Source organism: Euprymna scolopes, chromosome 45, assembly GCF_053919585.1.
Source record: "Euprymna scolopes isolate OS-2025 chromosome 45, ASM5391958v1, whole genome shotgun sequence".
NCBI lineage: Eukaryota > Metazoa > Mollusca > Cephalopoda > Sepiida > Sepiolidae > Euprymna > Euprymna scolopes.
The window spans coordinates 60,627,797-60,655,772 of NC_136526.1; the positions used below are offsets into that span (position 1 = coordinate 60,627,797).

The 27,976-nt window shown below is 35.3% G+C and overlaps 1 long non-coding RNA gene across 1 annotated transcript in view; it reads right to left on the bottom strand.

Annotated features, from left to right (window-relative positions):
- Nucleotides 1-27,976, bottom strand: part of LOC145269801 (uncharacterized) — a 122,876-nt gene that overhangs the window by 39,195 nt on the left and 55,705 nt on the right. The window lies entirely within an intron of this gene.

Consider the following 27,976-nt stretch of genomic DNA (forward strand, 5'->3'; position numbering starts at 1 on the left):
GTTTAGTGTGCTTTATTTTTTAATGATTTTAATTGAGTGTGTTTATTTTTTTAATTTTAAGATTTATGTAAAGCAATTTTGGTGTTAAAAATACAATAAAAATGAAAATGTTTTTTCTTAAGATTCAAGTATTTTTTAAATTATTTCTATTTATAAAAATGTTTTCTTTGCATTTTTAATGATTATTTTGATTGTGTGAATTTTATTTTTTGAATGAAAAATTTTAGTAAGCTCAGTTAATTTGAACTCCACTAACTGTTCTGCGAATGTTCTGCTCTGAAATTAATACTGAAATAAAAGGAATCATGAAAGTTTTAATAAGATAAAGTAAAAAAAATAATAGTCTTATATTTTCAAGGTAGGAATTGATATTTTATATTCATTTGTATTTTTAGAAATACTGTTCTCATTTTGAGTATTTTCGCGTTTGGAAGATCGTACCTTTGACCTTTAAAAAATTTTTTTTATTACATTTTCACCCCAAACAAGGCAAAGTGCCACTTTGATGTGGGAGACTACTATCAGAGACAGAAGTTGCAGGGATACTACATAGGGAGTTGAGCAGCGAGATGTCTGTTTACATTACACATGAACTTCTGCATATCAATACAGCTGGAGAAGCAGGAACCCAGAAGGGAATCCCAAAGTCCAGTAGTTCTGAGAAAGAAACTATTAGAGTAGAAAGCTGTATTTCATCTAGGGATCTCTGCTGTTTAGGGGTGGGATTTTGATGCTCGTCTGGTTTGTCACGTGTTTTTACATGGAACTTGTAAAGCATTGGAGCATTCTCCATTAAATACTTGTAAAACAGGTAGAAAGATGCCACATTTTACAAATGGGACTGAGATTGAAGCTTAGATTACACTCCAGAACCTATCAGGTTAGTGACTCTTTTGAACTTTATTCAGGAGTTAGAGACTAGCAGATGCACCAGCCAAGATGTGACAAAAACACTCGAATGGTGGCTTTGTAAAGGCACAGGATATTTTCAGGCATAAGTAACTTTCTAGTGTGGTAGAGGGACCCCTCATTCTTCACAGCAGCCTAGGCAATGTTCTTTTGTATCTGTTCTAATTCACGTTCCTTGTGAACATTAAGTTGAGGTCTTGAACTAAGTACTTTCATGTAATGTATCTAGCCATAGCTATTGCTGGTTGAGAAGGTTTCATGTAATTATTAACGCAAATGAGCTTAGTCTTATCAGCATTTAATGTGACCATTTTTGTCCTCATTCTGAATGGCTTCCTCTTTTTTTTGGTATTGCATTGGCTATGTATTAATTTCTTTTCCCCTCGTACCTGTTAGACAGCGTAGAGTCGTTAGAAAATATGCCCATCTCAGGGACTATTTTATCAGGGAGGTCATTTATGAATATCCAGAAGAATAAAAGTCCAAGGATCGACCCTTGACGTACACCTTCATTTATATCATATTATTTAGTCTTATGGCCATCGAGAACAACCTTGATTCTTCTCTTTCACGATTTTATTATGTCAAGTTTTCGTCCAGTAATGCTAGAAAAAGACCATGGTGTCATACTCTGTCAAAAGCTCTAGATATATCTAGGGCTATTGCCCTCTCCTTTACTGCCTTAAATGCATCGTACATACGTTCATAGATTACAGTTAGGATATCTGCAGTAGAACGGGCTTGCTTAAATTCACATTGATGATCAGACAGAAGTTTATCAAATGTAAAGTGGTGGACTAAAGCTTGATTAATTATTGACTTTAAAATTTTGGCAAAAGTGGAAGGAGGCTTATGTGACAATAATTTAATGGGTCAATTCTTTTGTAGGATCACTAAGAATAATGATAGTGTTTCTGCTTGTTCTTCTTGGCAGAGAAATATGGCTGCAATTCTTCCTCTTTTTATTCCAGCACTAATGAATGTTGTAAATACGAGTTTTGTTTAAATGCAAAACTCCATTATTTCTCACGTTACTATTTGCAGACCATGAACAGTCAATTTTCTTTATCAAGCATAACTAACATACATACTTATCTACATTTATCCACTCAATAACAAATTGATATTTGTCCACATAACTAAACTATTTTTAAATTACGATTTTTATAAATGCAAAACATGTATTTATTACAGATTCCATCGTGTCATACCTTGGCAAAGCATTAGGTATATATATGCCTACCGCTCCTCTCTTGTCCAGTGTATGGTATATATGTTTGGAGATTACAGTAAGTATATTTGCTGTAGAATGGGCTTGCCTAAATCCATATTGGTTAGTAACTGTAAACTGATGGATTGATTAATTTTGGACTCACATATTTTGGGGAAAAAAGGGAGGAGGCTCATGCAGCAATAATTTAATGTGTCAGATCTTTCGCCAGGAGTCTTGTAAATTAGAACCTTAAAAGTAGTTTTCCAGTCAGGAAAGCAAGATTCGTTAAGGCATTTGTTGTAAGGTTTGGAGAGGACTGCAGCAACCTCGGTGTAGCATTTCTTTTAATAGTACAGACAGGATGAGATTGGGTCCAAATGCTTTTGAGGTGTCCAGGGTTTTTATGGTATAATGCACCTGAGAAGAGGTGATTTTCAGATCATCTAGTATGGTGTTAGTTCACAAAGAAAAATAAGGGAGGGAGCTGTTTCTGGGTCCAATGTAAAGTTTAGGGCCAATCGACTGACAAGAATGCCAGCTTTCTCGGTTGCCATGCCAACAACTTCATGATTGTTGGATTATGTGAAAATTGTTAATTGCCCATTGTTTGCTACACTGTTGTAGATTTTCCAGAAATCACAAGTTCCTCATTTCTGTGCTCTGATGCGTTTCCTGGTGGTTTCAGTGTATTCTCTATCAATTGACGCGATTTCTTTCTTACAATTACTTCTAGCTTCAATAAAATTTTGTCTGCATGTGAGCAATGGCAGCTGCACACGTAGAAGTAAAATATTTGTGAAAGTGGGGTTTTCTATAGAACTTCCAATTAGGAACATGAGCATCAATTGCCGCTTTGAACCATTCAGTGGTCTTATATGCACACTGTCTGCAAGGAGATAAAAGATATTTACCCAAGGGCATCTCTGATGAGGTTTCTGGTGGCTCCTTTGTCAGTCTTATAATGTCGTCGTTTTGAGTAATGGCTCTTCAGATTTGGGTCAAGAATTGCCAGTGATTTCTACCATTATCACGGCATGAGTTAACAGTATTTGTTACATAATCATCGGAGATTGTGGTCAGAAATAGGTCTAGAAGTGAGGTTTGTTGATTTTGCTGGTCTGGGAAATCTGTCGGAAATTATCATGATTCATATATTCTTCAATTTCTTAGAATTGTCAAACATTAAATATACAAACATTTATTTGCATTGTTCAATCAAAACATTGGAGAAATTGCTAGATTTATTACATGCATCGAGAAACATTATTCAAAATGTTTTTCAAAATAAAGATCATAAATACAATATTGTTGCTTTTCCAAAAGATTCATTTCTTTTTCTAAACTTCAAATCTTGTAAATAAAAAAATAAAATTTTGAAATTTTATTTAGTTTAATATATATGAAAAAGAATTCATTTTCTGCATTTTTCTGATTATATTTTTAATTTAATCAAAACTAAATTTGAGGACTTTTTTCAAAATTGTGCATGATTATTTAATTGTGCCTTTAGCTCATAATGCAGACGTCTATCTCTAATTCATCCATTTTAAAACTAACACTGTATACACCTTAACATTATTAACATTATTATTATATAACATTATGAAAATATGTATAAATTATATTATTTAATGAAATTTGTCTTTATTTCATTTTGCAGAATATCCAGCAGTCAATACAATGAAAATTGCACAAAGTTAAAACCTGAAAAAAAAGAGAAATCATATCTTCCTGAACTATACAAGATTTCTTTTATGAAATAGAATTTTATGAAAATATATTGAAAAAATCCTGACAACTGAGTATGTATTTCTTCTATTCTTAGTCTTATAAAATATGGTACAAGTTGAAATAACTATTGCAAGTGCATATGACTAATTGACTCATTGACAGTTTTATAAATGCAGTGAATAGTAGAATAATAAAAACGTATATAAGACGTTAATAATGAGCTGTAAAAATTGTTGATTTGTTAGAACTATCCATTAAAATACACAGAAATTATATTATTTATTAAAATTTGTCTTTATTTCATTTTGAGAAATATGCGGCAATCAATACAGTGCAAATCGCACAAAGTTAAAAGCGAGAAAACAAGAAAAAATCATATCCTTCTGAACTACATGATTTTTTCTTTTATAAAATATAATCTTATGAAAATATATGGACAACTTACTGCCAACTGAGTTTGTATTGTATTCTTAGAGTTACTAAATATGGTACTAGTCGAAATTATCACAAGTGTATATTTCTAATGGACTCATTGACAGTTTTCTAAATGTAGTGAATAGTTGAATAATAAAAACTTGTATGAGACTTTAAAAATGAGCTGCAAAAATGGTTAATTTGTTAGAACTATTGATTAAAATGCACAGAAAATGATTTATATATAACCGAATTATGAGAATTTACATACATTATGTTTATGCGTAAGACTTAAATATCATAAAATGCATAAACATTCACTGAATTTATCAGATATGTTGTATTCATTGATTAATTCACATCAAATATTGATTTGACTCTTTTGATTTTATAGTGAGCTGGCACAAAGTGGAGCATACATTATATATATATATATATATATATATATATATATATATATATATATATATATATATATATATATATCACTGAAAAACTTATTTTCATTGAAACTATTAAATATGCAGGCATTTACTGAATCTTTAATAACGATTCTATATGCATCAATCTATTTCAATCTAATATACTGGAGAGAAACGATATACTTGTGAAATATGTGACTCTTCTTTTAGGGGAAAACAGCACTTGCTCATTCATATGAGAACACATACTGTTGTGCTGTATCATCAAGCCATACAGAGCGTCCCCAGGTTGCGGATAGGGGAAACCCCTCTATTTATAGGGGGTAGCTTTGAATATTAAATCAAAAGCCGCTGACAATGAGGAAATAAAATGAAATTGAATACCAAAAATAATACATACTGGCTGGCCGTCGCCCAGGATAAAAAGGGTCCCTTACCTCGTTCACACACCAGACGAGAAAAGGTGTGAACCCTCTTACCTCAGATAATGGCACTACCATGACAGAGGTCCACTTGGATCAGCCAACAGATCGTGAATTAGATCCTGGCCCCAAACCATCATGTGCAACTACAAGAAAAGGAAAAAGAAGAGGCCTAAAAACCCAACCCTGGACAGTTGCACAAAAGAAGGTATTATTATATTGCTACCATTATTCAAAGTTTGAAAAATGGAGCAAAACGTCGAATGAGATCCTACAAGAGAAAATCAAGAATTCTGACCTCCCTGAAGACAAAAAGCAGACAACAGTTGCAAAACTGCGATCCCTTGTATCACAAATGACGAGATACATAACAGAAGAAGACGAAAATAATATAAAGCATAAAGCCCTAAAAGATGCTCAATATGATTACCTCCCTATTCAGGAAGAGGAGACTGAAAAAAGACTAAAGTCCAGATGGAGTAAGGATGAGAAGTGGACTTTAATTTGGGCTATTGAATATGCCAAGAGCAAATGTGTAAAACAAAAGCAAAGGACAGAAACCTGGAGGGAAATCTTCTTCTATTTCTGTCCATGGAAGAAGGATGTCCCACGGAGTAATTTAACCTCTCAAAAATATAATATTTTAAAAGAACGAGTGTTTAATGAGGAAGAACCAAAATACATGAGAGATGAAATAACAGTCCTAATAAGCACACAGGCTAACCCACTAGAGAAACCTATTCTGTATCCCACCAAATTTGATGAGACCGCAAATGTGAGCCTGCAACACCACCACCTTAGATCAGTGCAACAGTTGTCGGTAGCTACCCAACAGATAACCCTTACAGCACAAAGTCCAACAGAAGTGCATCACTCTATATCAGGAACTCAAATGCCTACAGAATCCTCTACACCAGCTCACTCTCACTATAAAGCAGGTAACACATCTGCATTTCCATCAACGTGTGAAATAACACCTTCATCAGGAAAACCTCCACCTTGTGTTTTGCTTCCAGAACCAGATGATGAGCAATTGGAAATAGAAGAGGAACTCTGTAACACAATAGAAAAAGTCAACAATATGAGCATGGAAGAAAGGCCTAGGTTACCTAAAATACAAGCCTCAAGATTCTTTAAGTCATTGATCATCAAAGTCAATATTGCTCTTATAAGGCTTGTTCCAGAAGAAATAGACCTCAGGCAGCTAAATAACATCACATATGCAGCTGGGCTGTACATTAGCAACAAAATACTTCCTCTGAATAAACACCAAAATAGAAATAAAATACCTAATGTAACCAAAGCAACACCAAAATGGAAAGCCAAGCTGATAAAAAAAATAAACACCTGTAGAAAGGAACTTAGCCAATTAAAGCAGTTCATGAATAATCCCACAGTGGAAGGTAGACTCAGAAACATCGTCAAAAGAATCTGTGCGAAATTTAAAACAAATTGTAAAAATATCAGAAGCATAGTGAAGGAACTGGAAGGCAAAATACCAGCCATTGCCCAAAGAATTAAACATCGCATGGCAAAGATTCATGCAAAGACACAGAATAAGCTTTTTGCAAACAATCCCAGAACTTTCTACAGGAATCTAATAAGAGAGGAAATTAAAATCCAAGATCCCCCATGTAAACAGGAATTAGACGATTACTGGAGACCCTTATTTGAAAAAGAGGAAGTACATAACGAAGAGGCCCAGTGGATCGGGGATATTATCAATGCAAACAAAAATAAAAGAGAAATGCCAGAGCCAGAAATAACGCCAGATAAGATAAGATCAAAGCTGGCACGAGCTTCAAATCACAAGAAACTTGGCATCGACAACATATCTAACTTCTGGTTAAAACAGCTAACAGCATTGCATGATCATTATAGCAGATGTTTCACCAGAATGTTGAAAGCTTATGAAGCGACACCATCATGGCTATTAAAAGGCGATACAAGCTTAATAGTTAAAAGCACAGAAACCAAAAACCCTAGCAAATATCGCCCAATATGCTGCCTAACCACGACTTACAATCTGTTTACTGGATTAATAGCTGACAGCATATATGACCATCTTTCATCCGGTGATTATCTTGAGGAGGAACAAACAGGATGTAGGAAAAACTGCCTGGGCACCAAAGATCAATTGCTCATTAATAAGACCATTTTGGAAGATTGCAGGAAAAGAAAAAGAAATATAAATATGGCATGGATAGATTATCAGAAAGCATTTGATAGTGTACCCCATTCGTGGATACTAAAATGCCTTGAATTATATCAAATCCACCCGACCATACGAGAAATTTTAGCTGCCCAAATGAAGGAGTGACAAACATCCATTACCTTAAACCATAACGGGGGAAGGATATCCATCCCAAATATAAGAATAAAAAAAGGTATCTTCCAAGGAGACAGTTTATCTCCTCTACTATTTTGCCTGTCAATTGATCCTCTAAGTAAGCTTCTAAAGAACTACCAAGGTGCTTATAATCTAAGCTACAGCCGCCAAAGAGAATCCTCCAAGTTAATAAACCATTTATTTTTCATGGATGATCTTAAGCTTTATGCTAGCTCGGATAAGGATTTAGATAATCTACTGAAAATTGTCCACACTTTTTCTAATGACATCAAAATGAAGCTCGGACTGGATAAGTGTGCTATGTGTACTCTGAAAGCTGGCAAGAAGATATCTACTGAAAATATACAGCACGATGAAAATAGTGTAATCAGAGAACTGGATGAACAGGAAACATACAAATACCTCGGCATTGATGAAAATGAGTCCATCCAGCATTCAAAGATGAGAGAGAAACTAAGCCAAGAATATTTACGCCGGGTAAGAAAAATCTGCAAAACTGAAATCACAAACAAGAACAAAATTACGGCAATTAACCAACTTGCCATGCCAGTACTAACATATAGTTTTGGCATTATTGACTGGCCTCAGAAAGACATAAATTGGCTTGACACAAAGACAAGGAAAATGCTAACCTTGTACCGAGTTATTTATCGAAATCAGTGCATGCCTCGTTTGTACCTACCCAGGCGAGAAGGAGGTATGGAACCCTTAGAAGTCAATCATCAACACAGAGCCACAATCGTCAGCATAGGTCAGTACATAATAAGTTCCTGTAACCCCAAGCTTATGAAAATTAAAGACCATTATCAGAATCGAGCAAGTAGCACAACATCTATAACACAACTTGCCACTCATTTTGGAAAAGATTGCCTTACAAATGATACTGAGAACCCAAACAAGCCTGCCACTGACATAGCCCAGAAAAGTCGGAAAAAATACACTAGCTAGTTCCATAGTGTTAAAACAGAAGAATGGACCAACCATAAACGGGCAAAATACCTACCGACTGAACTATCCCAAGAATATATTGATAGGGATGGTTCCCTGGACTGGCTCAAAAGAGGATCCCTCCATTACGACCAAGAGAGGTTGATATTGGCTGCACAAGACCAGGGCCTCATGACAAACGCCTTCAAAAAGATGTGTGGTCTAAGCAACAATAATAAATGCAGGTTCTGTAGCACTGAGGTTGAAATTGTGGGCCACCTGATTTCTGGTTGCAAAGTCCTACTTGGAGACGGTTATTATACAGATCGCCATAACGGAGTTTGCAAATACCTTCACTGGAAGATATGTAAGAAACTAAACGTCCAGTGTAGTAAAAACTCCTGGGAACATATACCCGAACGAACAGTTGGGAATGACAACTATACTATTCACTATGACTACATAATCCCTACTGCTACATATCTTGAAAATGCAGCTGTTAAACCAGATATAGTGATTTGGGACAGAGCAAACAAAAAAGCGACCGTAATAGAGGTCAGTGTACTCAATGATACAGGGCTTAACAGAGTTGAGAGGGAAAAGATTACAAAGTATCAAGGACTTATGTATGATATGAAACGAAATTGGAAATTAAAAGACGTTTCAATTATACCAGTCATCATAGGAGCAACTGGGCTTATGAAAAAGAACTTTAAAAAGAACATAGCACGCATACCCGGTGAACCAAGTGCAAGTGAAATACAAACGATTGCACTGAAAGGGACGGCTAGAATCCTGAAAAGATCTCTTGGTTGGACTCACTAAAATAGGGGTAAATGTCAGACATCTGGTTGGATGTCCGATCCCCTAGAAGAAAAAGTTTAAGAAAAATGAAAAAAAAAAAAAAAGAGAAAAACCATATTCTTGTGAAGTATGTGGCTCTTCTTTTACAATGAAATCCTACTTGGTCATTCACATGCGAACGCATACTAATGAAAAAAAAAGAGAGAAACCATATTCTTGTGAAGTATGTGGCTATTCTTTTACTCAGAAACATACCATGTTGCGACATATGCGAATACATACTGGAGAAAAACCATATTCTTGTGAAGTATGTGGCTCTTCTCTTAGTGGAAAACAGCACTTGCTCATTCATATGCGAACACATACTGGAGAAAAACAATATGCTTGTGAAGTATGTGGTTCTTCTTTTGCACAGAGACATCACATGTTGCAACACATGCGAATAAACCTTAAGAAGATCTCTATCATTCCAGTAATTATAGGAGCAACCGGACTTATGAAAAAGAATTTTACAAACTATCTTACAAATATACCAGGTAAACCAAGTGCAAAGGAGATTCACACAATTGCACTTAAAGGGACGGTTAGAATCTTAAAAAGATCTCTCGGTTGGAGTGTCTAAAATAGCAGGTGTATGTTTGGCATCTGGTAGGATGGCCCATCCCTGGCTTAAACAAAATGATAAGAAAAATGAAAAAATAGAGAGAAACCATATTATTGTGAATTATGTCCCTCTTCTTTTTCAAGGAAACACAGCTTGTTGATTCATATGCGAAGACATATTGGAGAGTAATAATATTTTTCTGAATGATGTGGCTCTTTTACAAATAAACAATATTTAACAATTTGCATGCAAACATATATCAGAGAAACAAAATGAATAAAAGTAAAAAAACAAAGAAAATCCTGAAAGGCCAGCACCTTAGGTAAAAAGGATCCCTCAACTCGTTCATGCAGTAGACGGGAAGAGGAAAGTAATAGTGCAGACATTTTTTCTCTGAAAGCTACAAAATTGCAATACCAGAGTCAAACTCAGATCAGCCATGAGACCTTAAAAAAGACCATGGCCTAACCCTAACCCTAACCCTATCCCCCTACCACTGCTCAAAGGAAGGCACTTTGCTATCAGTATTCAAAGTTTGAAAAGTGGAGAAAAATATCAAATATATATTACTCGAGAAAATAAAAACGTCTAAACTCTTTGAGGAAAAAAAGCTACGCTAGTGTCCTGCCTGCAGTCCCTGCTTTCCTTAGTGGAAAAATATATATCAGAAGAAGAATGCGCCCTCATAAAGAAGGAAGTGGAAAATGACTACGTTCTCATCAAGGAAGAGGAAACAAATCAAAGACAAGAGGTTTTTTTTTTTTTTTTTTTTACAAAGGCGTCACCACATTATCAAGGCCCAGAGGCCACTCAAGGATAAGGGTTAAAGAGTGTACAGTAGAAATTGGTCAATATAGTAATCATTAGTAATGAAAATTTGGTAAATTTAATAACTTATATGGAACGGCTCATCAAGAACTTATTTACTTTAGACTTGAACACAACCATATTGTAGTCAGCCGGAAAGCAGGAAAACGGAAGACAATTCCACAGGCGTGCAGTTCTAAGAAAGAAGCTTTGTTCATGGAATCTACGTTTAGGTTTAGGCACAGATAAAGAGTGGGGGAAATTATTGATAGTGTTTACAGCTAGACGAGTGTTTCTTGTGAAAATTTGGCGAGGGGGGACCATAGATTGAAGCTCAGTTGAACACTTTCCATGAAAATAACGATACATCAGAGACAAACTCGCAACATCTCTTCTGTGAGATAGAGGTTGCAAGGAGGAGAAAAGGACATCTCCTACGAGGCTACGAAGTCTATTTTGAACTCTATCAAGGCAGGACAAGTCCTTTCTAGCAGCTCCTGCCCAGATGTGGCAACAGTATTCCATCCTTGGACGTACCTGGCTCTTATATAGGTAGAGAATAGCATCAGCAGTGAGATATCTACTGGATCGATAGAAAGATCCCACCATTTTTCCAGCGGCCTTGGCAACAGATTTGATATACGTGTTCCATTTAAGATCAGGAGTAATGGTCAAGCCCAGAAGCTTGTCAAAACTTGAGGCCTCCTGAAGACGAGAGCCATTCATTTCAATTGATGACAAATGTGAATTAGAATGTTGATGATGTAAAGAGAGAAGCTTGGTTTTAGATGCATTAAAAGTAACCAGCCATTCCTTTCCCCATTGTACTACGTGCTCAAGATCAGAGGAGAGAGAATTGGAGAGAACTTGGTCGTTTACTGTCTTAGATGTGGTACCATAAATGGTAGTGTCGTCAGCATAAATGTCTACAAATGATGTAAGGATATGATTTGGAAGATCATTAATGTAGATCAGGAAAAGAGTTGGGCCCAGGATGGATCCCTGAGGGACACCGGCATTAATACTGTGAGCTTCTGATTTTTGTCCCTCAACTACTACTCTTATGAACCTATCAGAAAGAAATGATTTAATAATTGAGAAGACTTTTCCAGCTATACCATAGCTAGCGATCTTATGAAGTAAACCTTTATACCATACCCTATCAAAGGCTTTAGATATGTCAAGAGCAATTGCCCTAGAAAGATTGCCACCGTCGAGAGATTTGCTAATCCTATGCGATATAACTGTAAGGACATCTGCTGTAGATCTAGCAGAACGGAAACCATATTGAGTGTCACTAAGAAGGTTATTTTTGTTGAGATGTTTGATTACTTCTGTATTTAACACAGATTCTAGCAACTTATTCATGACGCACAGGAGACTTATTGGCCTGTACTGAGAGGGGGATGAGCGATCACCTGAATTCTTAAATACAGGGCATACTGATGAGATTTTCCAGGGAGATGGGAAACTATTCTCCTTAAGACAACGTTTAAACAGTTTTGTAAGTATGGGCGCTAGTTCAGGTTGAAGTTTTTTGAGTACTATAATTGGAATACCGTCAGGGCCAGTTGCTTTACTCGAATCAAGGTTTTTGATTAGCTTCGCAACATCACATACAGATATACGTATATCACATAGCGTGTTTTCTGATACAGGAGGAAATATTGGGGGTTGGCGGTCTTGGTCGCAAAGGGTAGAATTAGCTGCAAAGTTCTTGACAAAGAGTTTGGCTTTGTCTGATGCTGACGAGATTACCTCAGGTCCATTGATAATAGTTGGGATGGAGCACACGCTTCTGTTCAGGATTCTGTTTGCTATTTGCCAAAACTGGTGGGAACCAAGCCGCTGCTCAGCTACTTTGGACTTAACAGATCGAGCATAGAACACTCTTGCGTTCCTTATTACTTTCTTACAATGGTTGCTGGCAGTCCTGAAAACGGCTTTAGTTTCCATACATCTATTACGTTTGAAGCAGTGGAAAAAGTGATTTCTGTGCGCAATGGCAGCAGCACATTCTGGAGAGAACCATGGCTGTGAGAAGGGAAGAAAATTGGACACTTATGGGCTTTGGACTATGGTGAAACACAGAAAATAAAAACAAGACAGAGACACGGAGAAAAATATTCTTCAACTTCAGCCAAGGGAAATATTCAACTCAGAAAATAACCCAACAACCTGCGTTAATATTTGTTTAGTGAGGTTAAGCTTGACCATATAAAGTCAGAAATAGAAGCCCTCGTAAGAACCAACAAAAATCCTATAAAAATGCAAAAAGTATCTATCGCCAAAAGCAGAATAAATCAGGGTTAGAGCCAGAACCACACCATCAGTCATTAATGGTCCAAACTGAACAGTCTTAACCCAACTATTTTCACTATCACGATTCCCACCACCACCAGGTGACTATTCATAACTACCGAATTGTCCATCAATAAAAATCACATATGGTGCAGGACAAAACCAAATCATATGATGCAACACTCTACATTAATGTTGCTCTCAAAAGCCTTATTCCTCGTAGCTTTATCCTTTATGGAGTTGAACCAAATCACATATGCTGTAGGACTCTACATTGTCAGAAAAAAAACCCTCAATTCCAAAACCAACGCAAGTCCAAAGCAAAAAATATTACACCAGCATGGAAAGGAAGCTCCAGAATCAACTGAACAAATGTAGAAAAGAATAATATTTCCTTATTGCCCCTACAGTGCGGGGGTCATTCAAGAGTCGTCTACAGGCTCAGTTTCCAATATCAGATAATAATAGAGGAGATGGAAAAAGTGGCAAGAGAACTAGAAGGCAATATACCAGCACTTGACAAAAAGATCCAAGCAAAGGAGAACAAACAGAAGGCAAAATATGATTATAAACTCTTCAGGAATAATGCAAGGCTATTCTACAGAAACCTTATAAGAGACAAAAGCAAGACCTGGACGAGTATTGGAGGCCTCTGTTTAAGGATGAAGCCAACTTTGATGCCAATAGATCCAGGATATAGCCACAAAAAATGAAAAGAAGCCAGAAATGCCGGAACCAAAGATAACATCTCCTATGGTAAAACAAAATTTGGACAGATTCCAGAATAACAAAAACCTGGAATTTTAAACGTATCATATTTATGGCTTAAAAAACTTACAACACTCTATTTTCATTATGGTAGATGCTTCACTAAACTGATGAAGAGTGAGGGGGTCACACCAACATGGCTAATAAAAGGTGATACCCTACTTATACATAAAACGGTTGAGATATAACGCCCTAGCAAGTACAGGCCAATCTGCTGTCTCACTACTACTTACAAACTCCTCACTGGTTTTGTTGCAGACAACATTCATGGCAACCTTTCTTCAGGAGTATATCTTGAAAAAGAACAGGAAGGATGCTTGAGGACTTGTTTAGGTAACAAAAACAGTTACTCGTTAACAGGACAATTCTTTTAGACTTTAGGAAGAGGCCGAGAAATCTAAGCCAGTTTATATGCCGCATTAAGTGAACTATTACAAATTGTACATATCTTCTCTAAAGATATGAAATACGGTCTGGATTAATGTGCCAAGTGCTTCATCAGAATTGGAAAGAAGATCCACATATAAAACATACAGTTTGATGAGGATACCGAGGTCAGAGTCCTAGAAGAGCAGGAAAAGTCCAAATACTAGAAAACGATTCAATTCACCAAATATCATGGCATAGAAGAAAACGAAATGAGAATGAGAGAAAAATAGGCAACGGGTATGTGTTGCGTGTCAAAAACAAAGTTACTGCCATGAACATATTATGGATGTGGTGACTCGGCAAAATACACTAAAACCTTCCATTTCAGAAAACTGGAAGAATGTGCCAACCAACAGCGTGCAAAGTATTTCCTGGCTGAACTAAACGAATGGGAGAATGTTTGGCATCCGGTAAAATGCCCCATCCCCAGCAAAAATAAAGTGATAAAAAATTAAAACAAATTGAGAGAAACCATTTTCTTGTGAAATATTTTACTCTTCTTTTACACAAAAACAAAATATGTTGAAACATAACAACACATACTGGAAAAACATTTTCTTGCAAATATATAATTCTTCTTTTACAAGGAAAGAATCATGTCACGACATATGCGAGTGTATACTAAAATGAAAATATTTTGTTAATTATTTTTGTCATCTCTTTTATAAGAAATCCAATATGCTGCAGGCGAATACTTATTTTAAATCAAATCATATTTTTTCATAAAACATACTTTTTACAGACATACATTATGTGGTTCTTCATATTAAATGAATCTAATATTCTAATTTTACAAAGCAATCACATTATTTTAGTAATTTTATGTTGCAATATAGTCGATCACATATTTTGCTATGTGTGACCGCCTTACACATATACAAATAATATTATTAGCATGAAAGCAATGTCCATACAATTCATATTGCAAACATATGGAAAACTTGTAATTTTATTCCGTTTTAAATTATATTGGAAATAAATTGTTGGCTTTATCTATTTAATAAATACAAATGGTTTCTAAGACAAAATCAATTGGAAAATAATGTCATTGTAAACATTTGCAACAATTTGTTGGTGCAGATGTTTAAACAATTTTTTTTTTATTTACTCAAAAAGCTGAGTAATTTTTTGAATGAAATGAAAATATGAACATTTTTTAAATTAAAAAAAAAACGTTCGTTTTATAAAAGAAAAATAATGTAATTTGAACATTTTATAAGATTTATGGCTGAGCTTTTGGATTTATCAGGAATCAATTTTCATTTCATGCGATAAAATGATTTTTAAAATGATATTTCTAATTATACATTTATACTTTAACAGAAAAATAAAACAATATAACCTAAATTGCATAAAAAATGTGTGCAGTTTTTCTGTATTTGTGTATGAATTTGTCTATTTTGTTGCAAGTATTTATAATGTAACCAAAATGTGTGGTGTTTGTTGTGTATTTGTATATGAATTTGTCTTTTTACTTTCAAATATTTATAATGTTACCAAAATGAAACGATTTTTTTTTTTAAATCACGATGTACACAATTATACTCTAAAAGTCGATTATTAGTCGGAAGAAAATATTTTCTAACACAAACTCTATTTCAAACAGTGCCCTGTTAAAAACGTTCTTTTTATAATAATTTGTGCATTGAATCCTAGTTTATGCATGAAGTATTTTATTTTTATCAGTTTAAAAAACAGCATTTGTGATATGTTTACTTAATTTTTGTATGAAGTTTTGTTAAATATAGAAAATAAATCCGCCTGCTTGGGTGCGAAACAGGTGTGATATTTGAGTTGTGTCTAAAGCAGGGAAGCCCTCTGAGGTATCTCTGACATGCGGTGAAACTTGGAGATTTTTTACAAGCTTCTTGATGCTGCTGTTGGTGTGGATCGACTTGTTTGTTACTGTCAGAAATTTAATTTCTTCCTTCTTTTCGTCGTTGTCTTTTATCTTTCCTCCCTTCTTTCCTTCTTTAACTTTACGTCTTTTTAACGAGCTGCTGCTGCTGCTGCTGCTGCTGAAAGAATCACGCCACAATTGGTTCTACTAAGAGATATTTTTCCCGCGAAAATTCAACAAGTGCTCTAGAGAGCGGAGCGAAAGTCAGTTTTGGACAGAGATTCCACGAGGGTAACACGCAAGTTACGAGCTCTGGTCCTACTCAGACATTCAAGTCTTAAAAATAGTAAAAGTTATTTCATTGTTCATAGGAATGAATAATGAGTTTCAGTAAGAGTCGAATCAAGTTCGTTGACTCGAAAAGAAAAGAAAGAATCAATTCTAAGAAGAATTGATCTATAAACTTGACACACGAGATGCGATTAAATGTCAGCGTGTGGAACCCGAAATGTCTTTCCATGTTGTAACCAGTGAGAATTTCATCTGACAAGAAGGACGAACGAAGGTTTTACCAAACAACATTGAGTTTTCAAATTCAAGGATTATTTTCAAAAGAACTTTCAAGGATTCTGTCACTGAAGTGAGGACAGATCGATTTGGAGTGGTGTGAAGAAAATATATATGTAAAAAAAAGGACTCACACACATATATATAAATATAAAAAAAGAAAGGTTAAAAAAACGAAATCATTGTTTTACGCAGTAAGTTCTCTTATTCTAATTTTCTCTTATTTCTGTACTCTCTCTTTAGTGTTAATTAAGCCTTTAGTGCTTGCCATAAGGACATTTTTTGGCAGTCGAATTGGTGAACATATAAACTGTATTTTCTCTTGTAAATTGAACAGATAAACTGTATTTTCTCTTGTAAATTGAACATATGAACTTTTTTCTCAATAATTGAACTTTGCAGCTTTGCTGCCTTATTTCCTCAACCCTTATGCTTTCTTTTTCCCTCAATAAAATGTCAATATTTTTTTTATTCTTAAAGTATTTCCTTGTCTTTATTTTTTCATGTCCTGATTTTTCTAGGCTTATTAACATGAACCACGTGGGATAACCTTCACGGGACTCAGTGAATAAATTTCCCGCATTCTGCCAAAAAATTTACGAACCCTGTTAAGAAATAATTGCACCTAAGCCGAGATTACGGATGTTGCTATATGCTTTAGTTATTGGCAGTGTTCTTACCTGAAATGGTTATTTTCCTCCTATCGGACAAGATTTGGGGAGATACCATTTATTCTGTCAAAAGCTTGAGAAACGTTATATAGGATTATCCCTTTATTGGAAATAATTTAGGGTTGGTTCTGCTGAAGCTGTTAACTTATTCTTCGTATTATGTTCACCAGACTGTATCTGCCTGTCCTTTTTTTCTAGATATTATTTCCCATTTTGGGATAGTCTTAGTTCTTTTGGTTGTTGCATCATTCTTTTTTGGCGGGCTTTCTGTGCGCGCCATCTTGTCTTGTTGGCTTGATTGGTAACGGTTGGCGACATTTTGAGTGACGTCATAGATTATGTGGTAGCTCTCTCTTTCTTTATCTCCAGTATTGATACGTTAAGTGAGAATTAGTTGAAAATAAAATGGCTGCGACGCCAAAGGATGTTCTGTTGAAGAAGTTGAAAATTAATAAGAATAAAATACTTGTAGTGCTAGAAGCGATAGAATCATCTCGTGAAGTGGGAGAGGACAAATATTCTTTATGTAAAAATCAGGTTGAAAGAATACTTGTCGAACGCGGCATTGTTGGAGGAACAGTTAGTCGATATTTATTTAAATGATAATGTCGAAGAAGACATTGTGGAAACTTTCTCCAAGGATTGTGCCTTGTTTAGATTACAAGCTCTGGAGAAATTGGCTGGATTGAGACCTGCCAAAGTTGAAGAATCGGAGACCTTTTTGAAGAAGAGTGATAAAGTCAAGGGTGTAAATATTACCCCTTCTATCGTCTGTCCTAAATTCAATGATAGGGACTTAGAGACAGATAAGCTAGCCTTTTTAAATTTTCACCGGGAGTTCCTGAACTGTTTAATCCAGTTTGGATAGTGACTCGTTGAGATTGGTCGTGTTGAAAAACCATCTCACGGGTTACGCCTTTCAGATTGTTAAACACTTATCGGTATCGGACGAAAATTACGAGATTGCATTAGAGTTGCTTTCCAACGAGTTCCTAGATGAGAGTTGTGTTGTGGACTCAATTTTCTCGTCCTTGTTGAATACTGATCGTTTGTATAGTAATTTGGACGTGAAAAAATTCTTGACTGACGTGAAGACGCAGGCATACGAATTAAAGAATTCCTTCAGTATTGATTTTATGGAATGCAGTACCTCGGGAAATCGATTGTTGGGTTATATCGTATTCGGTAAATTACCCGTTACCATTAGAACAGAATTAGTGCACAAAGTGAACAATAATTACCCTTCTCTGGAGCAGATTTTGGATAACTGTACTGATATTATTAGAACTCTTGAGCTCTGTAAATATGATCCTGGGAGTCGTAGACCAGACTTCTCTGTAAAAAGGTCTAATAACAAGTTTAAACCTTCCTTACCAGATAAAAGACCCTCCACGTTGGAGAATTTCCACGTCAAGACATCTAAAGTCAAATATTGATGTTGTTTTTGTAAAAGTAATGATCACAAGGCTCATATGCGTAAATCCTATCCAACGTTTAAGGACAAGTTGAGAAGGTGTAACGAGTTAGTGATTTGTTCTAGATGCATCAGCCATCTCCATGGGGAAAAAGACTGTTTTTGCAATGGAAGGGAGTCTGAGCTGTGTTGGTCTTGCAATAGACCTGGGCACCGTAGCGTTATGTGTCCCATGGCGGTCAAGCCTACTGTTTCTTCTAACGCTTGTTGGATGACCAGTAGCTCGTCCTTATTACCTGTAGTTAACATTTCGGTTAATGTGGGGGGCAAGGATGTGTCCTTTAACTGTTTGGTAGATACCGGCAGTGAGAGATCTTACTTCTGCAAAGGACTTATAAGAAAGATTTCCATGTCCTCACCCATGAAAAGTCGCAGATTTCTTATAAAGACCTTTTTGGGTAATAAAGTAAGAGACCTGCAGGAGATAGATCTCCGTGTGAAATTTCAGGATGAATCAAGGCAAGTTTCATTCTTGTTGGATGTCCTTTAAAATTGAAGGATTAGGCGGTGTGATATCTGACTTGAGAAAGGACGAGGTGAAATTGGCTGCTGATTTCTCGTGTATGAAAAACGACATGCTGCCAGTCCATGGTCTGATTGGTATTGATGTAATCAAGTTTTTGGGCCCCTTGCAGCTAACCCAATTTAAAGACGGATTTGCATTTAGTTCGTCTCAGGGAATGATTTTGTTTGGAGACGTTTCCGACTTCAAATCCTGTTGTTCTGTGCGGGAGCAGGCTGGCTTGAATTACAATCGAGTCGTAGGGAAATTTTCGTCGTGTAATGTTACTCATGTATACTTTGTTTTGGAGCCTAAATCGAATCATTTGGATCCTTGGAGTTGTTTTGATGAAGCGGCAGTGGATAGGACCATAGAGAATATGTTCAATCTCGAAACATTGGGTGTTACATATGAGGTATGCAGTAACTACGATAAAATAAAAATAGCAGAGTTTCGTTCGTCTATTGAATATCGTGACGAAAGCTACTATGTAAGTTTACCTTGGAACCTAGATAAGTTGAACGAAGTTCCGTCTAGTTATAATGTGGCATTAGCTGTCTTAGACAAAGTAGTAAATAAATTGTCTGACAAAAATCTGTACTCTGATTATTGCAAAGTATTTCTTGATCAGGAGAATGAAGGCATAATTGAGAGAATTCATGTGCTTCGTTCAGAATTTGCCAAGTACACCTGGATACCCCATCGTCCTGTCTACAAAACTGAATCACAGTGCACAACAAAAATAAGGCCTGTGTTCAATTGTTCGTTGAGAACGGTGGTAAGCCGTCCCTCAATGATTGCGCCTATACGGGTGTGAACCTGTACACTGATATACTGGAGCTTTTGTTCAAATTCCGAACCGATACGTTGGTTCTATTAGCGGACATTAGAAAAGCGTTTTTGATGGTCAAATTGAAGAACGAATTTGACAAGAATCGTTTCTGCTTCTTTTTGAAGTTAGAGGACGAGCTGGTCTGTTTCAGGTACAGCACTTTGCTCTTTGGATTTGTGTCCAGCCCGTTCATTTTATGTTATATAGTGAAATATCATGTAGAAAAACATGCCGCAGGACCCTGCCGTGACATGCTGTTGAATAACTTCTATGTCGATAATCTGGTTAAAACACACCAGTCGCAGTCTGAATTGCTGAAGTTATATGTGGAAGCAGTAACTACCATGGAAAAGGGTGGCTTCGAATTGAAAACTTGTAGCAGTAACAGCGAAATAGTTTCGCAACGTATACAGTTGGACAACAATGGTTCCTCTAACGGAATGGTGTGTGAGAAAGTCTTCGGCTATACGTATGATCCGATGTTAGATGAAATTAAATTAAGTAGCGGAGGTGTTGAGAGAGTAGTCTCAACTAAAAGAGACATGTTGTCTGTGAATTCTTCGATCTTTGACCCGTTGGGTCTTGTGTTGCCTATTACTATAAAGGGAAAAATCATGTTGAGCCAAGTATGGAAGTTAGGTATAGGCTGGGACCAAGCAATTCCTAATGATATATTATCTCTTTGGAATAGTTTTCAAAAGAGTCTTAAGGGCATTCAAAACATTGGTTTTAATAGATGTTCGGTTCAAACTGATTTGCCGTATATCTTGATCATGTTCTGTGATGCTTCGAACCGTGCTTACGGAATTGTCGAATAAATGTACCAACGAGGAAGGGCTAACTTATTTTTTGCAAAAGCTAAAGTGGCTCCCTCTGTCAAGAGAACCCTTCCTACGTTGGAATTGTTGGCTGTATTTTTGGGCATTAAACATGTAATTATTTTGGTTAAGATGTTCCCGAATTTGTTCAAGGAAATCATAGTGGCTGTCGGCGCACAAGTAGTGTTGTCGTGGTTATTGTCGGAAACCATCAACACCAAGTGTCAGTTTACGAGAAACCGATTGAAAGATATCAAGTCTATGGTTAACGAACTGACAGATAAGGGTTATACGATCAAGTTTAGATATGTGAATACTGTAGAGAATCCAGCTGATCTGGTAACAAGAGGTGTTCCTCTAGACAAATTTACTAAAAGAGAAGGATTTTTGGTTAAGCGGCCCTGTATGGTTGCGGGGGAATTGCCTGGAATGGCCGGAGTACACTTTGGCTTGCCTTAGTGAGAAGAGTCGGGAGTTCACCACGGCATACACTGGCTGTGAGGTGGAGACGGATGTTGTGCCTGTGATAAAGTTGGAAAGATTTTCCGTTCTTTCTAGGGTTATCAGGATTCTGGCTATGGTTTTTAAATTCATTGCCAAGTTGAAAAAAGTTAAGGATGTTGACCCTTTGGTCAGGGCCAAGCTGTACTTGGTCATGTTCGTACAGAACCAGTTCTTCAGGGAAGAGAGGAATTTCTTGTTGAACTCAAGTGAGAAGGAAGTGTCTAGGCTGGTAGCCAAGTACAATCTATTTTTAGATGAAAGAAATATAATTCGTTGTTGTGGACGAATTGATGGTTGCCTGAAGGTGAAAATGTTGTGGAATCAGTTCGTGAGGATCAGTCTAGACCTGTTAGACATCAGAGATCAGTTAAAGAGAGAAATCCTGATTATCTCTGGTATTAGTTGGAATATGTCCACCTTTTTTCTTTTCTCTTTTTCTTTTTTTGTTCGGGAGAGTGTCAGAAATTTAATTTCTTCCTTCTTTTCGTCGTTGTCTTTTATCTTTCCTCCCTTCTTTCCTTCTTTAACTTTACGTCTTTTTAACGAGCTGCTGCTGCTGCTGAAAGAATCACGCCACAATTGGTTCTACCAAGAGATATTTTTCCCGCGAAAATTCAACAAGTGCTCTAGAGAGCGGAGCGAAAGTCAGTTTTGGACAGAGATTCCACGAGGGTAACACGCAAGTTACGAGCTCTGGTCCTACTCAGACATTCAAGTCTTAAAAATAGTAAAAGTTATTTCATTGTTCATAGGAATGAATAATGAGTTTCAGTAAGAGTCGAATCAAGTTGGTGACTCGAAAAGAAAAGAAAGAATCAATTCTAAGAAGAATTGATCTATAAACTTGACGCACGAGATGCGATTAAATGTCAGCGTGTGGAACCCGAAATGTCTTTCCATGTTGTAACCAGTGAGAATTTCATCTGACAAGAAGGACGAACGAAGGTTTTACCAAACAACATTGAGTTTTCAAATTCAAGGATTATTTTCAAAAGAACTTTCAAGGATTCTGTCACTGAAGTGAGGACAGATCGATTTGGAGTGGCGTGAAGAAAATATATATGTAAAAAAAAGGACTCATACACATATATATAAAGATAAAAAAAAGAAAGGTTAAAAAAAACGAAATCATTGTTTTACGCAGTAAGTTCTCTTATTCTAATTTTCTCTTATTTCTGTACTCTCTCTCTAGTGTTAATTAAGCCTTTAGTGCTTGCCATAAGGACATTTTTTGGCAGTCGAATTGGTGAACATATAAACTGTATTTTCTCTTGTAAATTGAACATATAAACTGTATTTTCTCTTGTAAATTGAACATATGAACTTTTTTCTCAATAATTGAACTTTGCAGCTTTCCTGCCTTCTTTCTCCAACCCTTATGCTTTCTTTTTCCCTCAATAAAATGTCAATATTTTGTTATTCTTAAAGTATTTCCTTGTCTTTATTTTTTCATGTCCTGATTTTTCTAGGCTTATTAACATGAACCACGTGGGATAACCTTCACGGGACTCAGTGAATAAATGTCCCGCATTGCTTATTCAGTTCGGGCGAGGGTGTCTATTGAGTCGGGTTTGTTGGCACGTTGTGTTATGTGTCTTTCTATCTGGTGGTGTTCTTGATAGAAAAATGCGGCATCTTGGGGGTTGGGGCGTGGGAGGAAGACTGGATGGGGGTATTACTATTGGTTCTACAACAGGGGCGACGTCGAATTTTTACACCGCGATCTAAGTATCTTTGTACTTCAGACGCTAAACCAGTTGTGGTCTAGTGATTGTCCATCGTTCTGATGAGGTGGAAGTCGATGTTTGTGTTGCAAACTTCAACTTTTCGGCTAATGAGCATTGGACTTCCGTCGACAGATAGTTCCGAGTTCCTGCCCGTCTTGAATTTGCTCTTAATGTGGACAGTCGCCTCTCTGAGTGCCTTTTCGAGTTGGTCTTTGAAGTCTGTCCGTTTTTTTATCCTCTCGCTATTCTAAGTCCCAGGCTCAGCATAAGTGCTGAAATGCGGTCAACTGACTTGTGAAAAGGTATACTTTTAGGTGGATAAAGGTAGATATGTTTTGTTCCGAGTCGAGCATCTGCTTAAATACATCCTGGTCCAGCATGTATTTCGCGAACTTGACAAATCTGCTTTCGAGGTTGGGGTAGGTTGTTAGTTCTGGTACGACATGTATTGTGTATATTTTTAGTGTTGTGATGAATTTATCGACGTCGTTTTCTGGTCAGAAGGCCTTCTCTTATCATTTGATCGCGCATTAGTAATATATAATTGTAAACTGTTTTTGGCTCCTAGTGGGGGGTATGAGACCAATGAATTGGCCAATCATTTTTATAACCACAAGCTGCAATGAAAACCTTCTAAAGTTACTATAAAAATTGTCGAATTTTGGATTCAATCAGTTCGCCCTTTAGTACATCACGGACCGCATTTGATTCTTGGCCGTCATCTTGGTTACTGCCAATTACACTCAGGATCTGATCCGAACTACGCCGCCATCTTTGTTCAACATAATATCTCAACACGTAACAGGTTATGCGCCCAGCCATCGTCTTTTCTTTGACGGATAGGAATTTAACTTCGAATTGTGGCAGGTAAAATTTATGGGATATCTAAGGATTCGAAAACTACACAAAGTGATACAATCTCCAAGAGAGAATCCTAACGACCCCGGATTTCTCGAAAAGAACCGACTGTTTTTGCAGAACTGATTCAATGCTTAGACGATAGAAGTCTGTCTCTGATTATAAAAGACGCCTCGGATGACGGACGGAATGCATTGTACATATCAAGAGAAAATTATTTATCAAAAGGGAAACCGAAAATTATATCACTATATACAGAACTAACGTCTCTGAAACGTAGCGAGGATGAAACTATTACCGACTACATTATAAGGACAGAAACAACCGCCAATGCCTTAAAACTCTCAGGTGAAATAATAAGCGATAGCTTGTTGATATCACTAACCCTCAAGAGACTTCCAGTCGATTTTAAAATATTTACAACTGTTACATCGCAAAAGACAAACCCATAAATTTCAGTGAATTTAAAGTGGCATTGCGCAGTTACAAATAGACTAAACGTATGCTCGTGGACAATAATAACTCCAGCAATATTATGAAGTTCCAAAATGCTTCTCGAAAGCAGACACCACCAAATTACGCACCTCACCACAAGGTGTTCCCCAAAAGTAATTTTCCCAAGAAAAAGAATAAAATTATCTGCTATAATTGTGGACGACCCAACCAGAAAAGTTTCCAATGTCAATATAAACGCTCTAAAATGGACTCCGTAAAAAACGTTGAGAACTTTGAGGAAAAACATACATTTCTAATCACATGTAACTTTGGCAATGCCACAAACGGTAAAAATCTCCTTGTAAACTGTGGTGCTAGAGCACACGTTATCACCAAGGAATCTGATTTTATTCATTTTAATTTAAACTTTAATCCACATAGTCATTTTGTCGAACTTGCCGACGGATAGTCTTGAAAAGATGCGGCGCTAAAATATCCCTAAAAGATAATAAAGGCGAAATTTGTAACTGTATTCTACAAAACCTATAAAACTTGTTTCCCATTGGTTTTCAGGTGTGCTGAAGGCGAATATCGCATTTAAATTGTCCACAAATAATTAATTTTCAACATTTTAAGCAATGTAATTCTGTATGTTATAAGTGGTGGTCATTGTTGTATCGACAAGCGCGCATATTTTTACCGGTTTTTAAAGGAAAGTTAGTGAAAGTCAAAATCAGCACTTGTGGCGATAAACAAAAATAAACAAAGCTTTAGCGTGTACGTACCTCTCATGAAATGTCATAGATTGAAACAGTGAAATGGTAGGTGTATCAGAATTTTTGTAGGAATTTTTGACACCCCTAACACAAAACTGCGAATAAAATATAAAAACCTCGTAATTTCTCTGTTAAAAGTAGGTTGTTTATTTTTTTATGGATTATACTTCCAAAATAAACTATTAAAGTTGTTTTAAAAGTAATAGAAATATTTTTCCTATTTTTTTAAAAACAGTAATGAATTTTCTGAACTCAATATTTTTCAATTTTTAAACTTTAAAAATCTATCAAAATTTTTCTATTGATTCTATTTTTACGATATTTTCAGGGTCAATGTGAAATTTTATGTTCTTTCCAACAAACCGAATATAATATTTTAGACAAACGTTTTTTTTAATTCACGCCCCCATTTTTAAGTGTCTATTAAAAAGTAAATAATTAATTTACTCACCGAAAAGTAAATAATTAATTTACTCACAAATTGAAGAGAAAAGGTCAATAAATAATATATTCAAATTTAAAAAAAAAAAAAAAAAACGTAGTGTTTTTTTAGAATTTTACCTGTAAAGTTTGAAGTTTAAAACCTTTTCTTTTAAACAACGTTATTTGTTTTTCTTTTTTTTTTTTTGTGATGGAACCTTGGTCCTTGCTCCTTTAATTTAAAAAAAAATTACGGCTTAAATTACATTTTCCGAGGAGTTATAAGCTTGGAAAGACAGGGGGTCGAATAATTCACGCCTCCCATTTTGAAATGTCTATTAAAAAGTAAATAATTAATTTATGTATCAAAGTCTTATATATCACAAATTGAAGAGAAAAGGTCAATAAATAATATATTCAAATTTAAAAAAAAAGTAGTTTTTTAGAAATTTACCTGTAAAGTCCGAATTTTAAAACCTTAAAAAAAAAAATAACACGTTGTTTTTTTTTTATGAAACCTTGGTCCTTGCTCCTTTAATTGAAAAAAAAATTAGGGCTTGAATTACATTTTTCGATGAGTTATAAGCTTGGAAAGATGGGGTGGAATTATTCACTATTTTCACGAAATTTCTGACACACCTAGTGAAATGGTGTTTGGTGCTTATTACACTTATTTATCCGCGCTATTTTTTAAATAGTATTTTCCAGTTTAATTAAAGTTTTAGGTACCTGTTCTTATTAAATTGTTAGGTGAAAGTACAGAATAGGTACACACACAACACGTCTCCATGTTAAGAATGGCCTTTTAAATAATGTCATTATTTCAGTACGGTTCAATAAGTGCATGAGTATTTCTTATTTTTTTTAATAAAATAAAAACTACTCGACGAAATCATTAAAACAATAACGCTAACATAAGTGCCAAAATTTTTGTTTTGTTTGGCTTTTATTTTGTTTGTTTGTTAAATCCGGCCCAATAAATAAATAAATAAATAGAAAAACAAGAAAAGAATACAATGACAATAATAAGAAAACAATCTGTAAAGTTCAAGCGAACTGGAAATTTTCATTTTTTATTTTTAAACAACAAAGAACGCAGGCATCGTAAAACTTTAATTAAACTTGAAAATAATATTTAAAAATAGCGCGAATTCCACTTTGACTTTCATAAATTTTCCTGTTAATAATTACATAAACTCCGGCAAAAAAAAAAAAAAAAAATTTAAATATCCGTCAAAAAACAAAAAAAAACAAAAAAAAAAACAGATAAAGTCATAATTACAAAAATCATGCGCAAATTTCAAGACAAAATAAAATAAAATTAGGCCACACACGCAAAAATTATTTCCTTGTAAAAATAATAACTTCTCCCTCAGTCAAACAAGGTACAACATCGGAGCCGATGCGTATTTCGCTACAGGGAGAGGTAGCATTCGTGTACGTCCGGCCAAATAAATAAATAAAAGGACAATCAATAGTATGCAATTGGGTAATCATGAACAAAGAGAGAGCCTGTTTCCTCCGTTTGACTATAGGTGGCGTTACTGTCTGTCCACCCAGTTACGGAAGCACAAAATGTGTATAATGGCACCCTTGAAATAAAAACAAATGTTTTTGTTAGATTTTAATTTTAAACATTTTTTTGTTTGTGCTTTTTTTTTCAAACATATTTACGTTTTTTTTTTTTGTTTTTTTTTTTTGTTTTTGATTTTGCAAACATATTTAAGTTTTATTTTTCCAAACATTTACATTTTGTTGCTGGTTTATTTTCAAACATTTACGTTTTTTTTTTTTTTGTTTTTACTTACTTTTTTTTGCAAGCATGAACTAAATGTTTTTGCTATATTTTTCTTTTAAACATATTTATGGGCACAACCGTTTTTCCGCGAGTATTTTTTACGCTCTTATAATAATAAAAAAAAAATCAACGTTTTTTCTTTTATCTTTTTTTTATTGACCCCCCCCCCTTTTTTTAAATTTTTCTGCACTTATTTTACCTTTTCCGCGAGTATTTATATATTTGAAAAAGGATATTGTAAAACCTGAATCTTACTTGAAACTACTATTTAAAAAAATAGCGCGGTACAATAAGTGCATAAGCAAACTTTTCAAAAAGAAAAATATTTCAAAAATATTTAGTTTATGCCTGCAAAAAACAAAACAAAAAAAAAACAAAAAAAAACGTAAAAACAAAAAAAAAAAACGTAAAAACAAAAAAAAAGTAAATGTTTGAAAATAAACCAGCAACAAAACGTAAATGTTTGGAAAAATAAAACTTAAATATGTTTGCAAAAACAAAAAAAACGTAAATATGTTTGAAAAAAAAAAAAACTTAAATATATTTGCAAAAAAAACACACAAACAAAAAACATGTTTAAAATTAAAATATAACGAAAAACATTTATTTTTATTTCAAGGGTGTCATTATATACATTTTGTGCTTCTGCTTCC